Source organism: Cupressus sempervirens, chromosome 10, assembly GCF_028749045.1.
Source record: "Cupressus sempervirens isolate cs-2001-9-10 chromosome 10, ASM2874904v1, whole genome shotgun sequence".
Lineage (NCBI taxonomy): Eukaryota > Viridiplantae > Streptophyta > Pinopsida > Cupressales > Cupressaceae > Cupressus > Cupressus sempervirens.
The window spans coordinates 946,808,362-946,814,361 of NC_143127.1; positions in this window are offsets into that span (position 1 = coordinate 946,808,362).

A 6,000-nucleotide genomic window follows, 5' to 3' on the forward strand; every position below is an offset into this window, starting at 1 on the left:
AATTTCATGAAGTAATTATTATTACAATCAATGTAACATAATTTTATTGTTAATTTGTAGCAGTAGTTGCTCTGATTTTCAAGAAATACCAAGTCAGATACTTTGAATGAGAACCAATATTCATACATAATTATCTAAATTAGTTCTTCAAAAATTGGTGATGCCTAAGTTTGTTTATGTAATTTCATCATTGTTTATGAATTCATACTACAACACAAATTATTTAAGAGCATAGATCACTGGATTTTGTTGGCCTCTAATGCATTTATGACCCTTTAAATTTATTTGAGTTTAGTTTTGTTAAATTAAAACTTACTGAATAAAATTGGAGGTTTTAGTCTTGTTAGATCAATAATATGCTTCATTTTGTTTTAATCTAGGATAATGAATAAAGATTCTAAATTTGTTCCAAACATATTTGTTAAGTATCCAAAGTTTCTATGATCTTGAAGTGTACATAGTAGTTTGTAGTTGGAAAGACCATTGTAGGCTCAAGTCTAGGGGTGTAGAAGTATCACAATGGAGTGTTAAATAATTTAGTGAGAACAAATGAGGATGCCTATCATGCCTTCTCTTTAGCCAGACTTGATTATAATTTTCTGTTAGCTCTTTTGGTCACTCAAGAGCTAATTGGCCTTGCAAGTGGACTTGTTTGAGAGGGCATGCTTGTGTGACACCTTTTCTTGGCTAGGTCCTACTTGGGTTTCTTATTTTGGTGCATGTTTATCCTAAGTTTTGTGGCTTAGAAAGTTATAAAGCACATGGGAATTTTAGTGGCTATGGGACCTAATTTAAAACCATTTAAGAACCTTTGAAAGAAGATGACTCTTCATGAACTTGGGTTTAGGAAAAATGAGACATTAGATTGAACTTTAACTCTAAGGAAATGCCCTTAGAACTTTGGTAAAGCTCAAAATGATCTTAAGAATTCTAGATCCATTAGCATATATCAAACATAAGCACAACCCTACAAAATAAGCATAGTATGCCTCAATCCTTTCATTGTTGAAATGAGAACTAAGCAATAAGATACTATACAAATTATAATATTTACATAATTTATTGTGTGTATCCATAAATGCTTAGAAGATAATGCAAATACTCTCCCATACTTCTCATTCATCTCTCTACTTCTAGTGTCACTATGAATATGATATAATTCTAAGTATTCAACTATTCTTCAATTGAAAGAGTCTCAAACACAATTCAATTTAAGAAGCTTCACAACTAGAATTATAAGAGTTAGAGTCACAAAACAATAACTATTCACTTGACATAGATTCTTCATATAATCATAGTGAGCTTAATATTAGTAAATCTTAGAATCAAGCATGATCAAGTATTAAAATGATACAAACTTCACAAAAAATAAAAGTCTGGGCCAATCATAACCTTAACATAATATTGGAAATAACATATTGATGCCCATCAAATTCAAACATGGTCTGACATTGTCTGTAATTCAAAGTCATTATATTTGTGACAACATTTATGCCTCTCAGTGAATTATTCAACAAAATTAATGTTTTACAAGAAAATGCACCTCAAGAACTGTTAGCTCAAAAGCAAGAACATTGGTGTTGAAATAGTACAGAAAGTGCTTGACATGAAAGGTCCACAAGCGAGGGTGTTGACCAATCTTGAAAATTTGAATGCTGAAATGAAAGCTATCAATGATCAAACACCCATGCTAGAGTTACAAGACAATGCAAAGTTGATTTTAGATATTTGTTGATGTAATAAGTTATTATGACAAACATCTTGGTTTCTTATTTTAAATACATTTCGTAATGAGTGACTATATTTTGTGCACCAACATGAGTATTAGAATACAAAGCATGTGTGTGCGTATTATAATTTTGATACATGATTTCCTAGCATACTTTCATCAGATACTTAAATGGTGAAAATTTTGATTTTTAAAGTTAAAAAATTTGGGTTTTCTTTTGTTGACGAGAGATGGGTTTACAAGACATGGGTCAAGGAGTTTGATCTGAAAGTTATACATATACAATTGAATTGTTAGAATGATGTATGTCATAACTATTCTGACTTGTTATTTTCCATAATTGATAGAAGATAAGTTTGAATTGCTATGGAATGTGTATGTTTTTGGGGGTTTGAGAGAGTTATATTGATGGTTGCAATGTAATGTGCATATGAATTGATTGAAGGTGGGAGAGGTGGTGTGGGAAGGGTTCCATGGGTTCCATTGGATTGGGTGACAAGGGTGAAGATAGCAGCGGATGCAACAAGAGATGTGGCTCATATTCATGAAGAATCCTCAGGAAAACTCACCGTGGAAACATAAGATCTTCAAATGTTCTACTTAGCAGTGAGATGGATGGATGTATATCTACTTCCACTTCCTCTTCCTCTTGCATTATAGGGTACAAAGCTCTAGAGGTGATGGAAATAGAGAAGGTCTCTTAAAAGCCACATACGGTCTTCAGGGTGCTACCTATGCCTAAATGCCATGGTTGGTTCCAAGTCCAATGCGATAAATATTAGTAGAGACACATATCCCATTCTAAAAAATTTAGTGTTCTTATAGTAGAGCCAAAAATCAATCAATATGTATTGATCTTAAAAATTAAAAGAAGAAGAGGATTATAATAACATACAAACACCCTAACCTCAAATAGCTCACCGTGCGCATGTAGACCCAATCCAAACCTTTGTCGAAATGTGAAATTGAATGCCACCTTTTGCCTTTTTTTGTTTATGAACTCAAATTGGTCAAAATTTTGACCAAATTAGATTTTTCCAATTTGGTCAAAATTTCAACCAACTCAGGCATAAAAAAAAAAAAAAAAAGTATTAAACAAGCCAATAAAGGGCTTGGTCGAAATAAAAGGTCAAAAATTGACTTATAATGTATTAGTGATGGTATGTAGTGGGTGAAAATCCCACATGATAATGGTTGTATTTGGCTCCATCATGTGGGGGGTGTTAGCGTAGTGACTATATCCTTGATGAGATCCCTCTCCACCATCAGTATGTGCTTTTGGTGTGATGGGAAAATCTACATGGTATCAGAGCTCAATTTTATGATTTGCATGTTGCTTGCATGCAAGGATTCACAATGTTTCTAGTTTTGAGTATTTCTTCTATTAAGATTTATTAGCATGCAAATCTTGGAGAAATTTGTTGTGAAAGAATTGGCTAATAATTAATCATTTGACGAGTGAAAGTCTTGCAATTAATTTACCTTTTCGGAGACAACAAATATTTTTGAAGGATGGTGAAGATAGGTTACGGAGTTGATCAGTGAATGATATGGATGCTTCTAGACAATCTCCCTCTCTCACATGTATATGCTAGCAGTGGTTGTGGAGTTGATCTACACACTAAGCCTAGAGTTCCTATACTATGTTCTCCTCTTGGATGATTTTATATGCATGGCTTGGATTCTTATTCATTGGACTTGAGGGGTTTATAAATTTTCCTTAAACATCTATGATGATTCTCATCTATGATAATCTATTATTTTGGGTTTAGTTGTTCAGTTTTTTTCAGACTATAACCCTAATGAGTCCCTCTCCACCATCATTACATGCTTTTAATGTGATGGCAAAATCTACATTATAGAATCAACCTTTTGAGTTTACATACTAGCACAATTAATGAAAATAATATTTGTGGTAAATATAAGGAAAAAATGAATGTGATTAACTTCCATTTGGATGTTTAAGATCCAAGAGAAACTTGTGGACAAGATTTGAGAGTGATTCAAAAGAAAATTGAAGTGTTAGAGAAGAAAATACAAATAGTTTACACAAAGCCCTAATTCTATGATTTCAAGCTATTTATTTGCATTGTTAAGAATTAACTATGAACTCATTTGAAATTTTTAAAATGAAACCATCTTTTTTGGATGATATTCTAGAAAAATCAAGGTATAAGTTTAAGAGAACTACAATTTCCAATTTGGGTGATGACCCTGTCAAGGCATTCTTGTAAATTCTAGATGGAGTGGTAGTTGTAGAAGATGTACAATCTTACATCCACTAAAAATTTGAAACCCTAGGTGAAATTAACATTTCAAAGGAATTTGACAAGGTCTATAAACAAGATATGAGCTTTAGGATGAATTCAACCACTTAGGACATTTAGAGATTGAGCAATTTTTGTTTCATCATGAGTTTGATAATGAAGAATGATATAAAATTATTTTGAGTAGAATCCATGACAATAAATTTTGGTTAGGAGACCAAATAGTTGAAATAAAAAAGTGACCTAATTCATGAGGTGACTGGACTAAGAAACAAGGGCAAAACACCTATAAAGGAGACTTGATGCTAAGAAATTTGTTCTAGATAATACTAAGACAAAGTGGAATGGAAGAGGCATGATGTCAATTTTAATTCAAAAAGATGATGTCAACAAAAACTTAGCTTATAAGATGTGCTCTATCTCTAGAGAAGATGAAGTATCTACAGGCTTCATAAATGCAACTTATAAGATGTATATTGATAAGGTGGAAGTTAACCTTTGTGAGATTTTGAAGCAACAAATTTTTGACAACTTGGAAAGAATCAAGAAGAAAAAGTATGAAACCTTTAGATTTGGGTCTTTGATAACATACCTATTCTTTTATGTCATGAAGAGATTCCCAAACATGCCATAGTAAGAATGGAAATCAAATAAGTTTACAATGGAATTGGTAAGCTACTATTGTTGGAAACCTTCTAAAGGCTTCGCAACTGGTAATATAAATAGTTTGATAAGAACATTCCAATCTGAGATGAAGAAAATAGTAAGGATACCTAGAAGAGTTGTAGAGAAGTCTAAGGAAAAAATATGCTTTATGATGGAAATTGACAGAACATGTATGGAAGTAGTTGACACATGAGTGATATTTATGGATCCCTTAGGTTATGAAGTGTCTAAAGTGGAAATTTAGGGGTATGTAGAAGAACTACTAAAATCTAATATGGACGATAGTTTTGATCGAAACAAAGTAAACAAAAAAATGGGTCCTAAAAAATTTCAATAGAAACTATTTAGGACCAAAATTCAGCCTAAATAGTTTCGATAGAAACTATTTAGTTTCTATCAAACTAAATAAGAATATTTTCTATCAAAACTATCAGAAAAACTTTCGATAGAAAATTAGTTTCTATCAAAACTAGAAAACTAGATGCCTTTTGCAAATTCTATAATATTTTTAGTTATTTTCATGTCTTCTAGGATCAATTATTAGGTTTAGAAGGAGCATTAAAGTCATGTCATTTTGCATGATAGAAGTACTCTGAACAAGCTTTCTAATGACTATGAATTTACTATATTTTTAATTTTTTAGGTATACATTTTTACACGTGAATTGAACAAAGGTTCGTTATAAAAAAATAAACCTCTATATTGGATGCTCATGGAAAATAAGTAACTAAGAGAACAATTTTTTTGAAAAATAACTACGATCTCCAAATTTGAGTCCTCTTTCAATCAAAAAAAGAAAATTTGAAATTGGGTAAATATATAATAAGTTGCATGTGTCAAAATCCATGTATGTCCAAATTCATGTTAGGTCAACTTTAAACTCTACTAAAATATGAAATACTAAGGATAAAGACATTATATCACTAGCATGGTTTTGGTATGGATGTTAACAGAGTAAATTTGAAAGAATCACATTGATACCTATTGTAGAAAAAAAGTTATGTGTGTAAAAAACAATGTCACTTTTTGAAAATCAGGTTTTTGATAACATACCAATTTTTGTGGGAGAAAAACTAATTCAATAAAATCAAGTCAATTTAAAAAAAAAAAAAATTTACTTGGATTCTACACAAAATCCTAAAAGACTCTAATTTACTTCATCTTCAAATTCCTAACCCTTAAATGACAATTTGCATCTGAAAGTGAAAGTTTTCTTGAAAATTCACAGTTCAAAGTTAGTTTAGGAAAAAAAGTGTAAGCCCATTATTGTGGGTTCACCCATGACGATAGTGAGAGATGGGGTACAACTGAAGAGAGATCAATTGAAGATAAAAAATT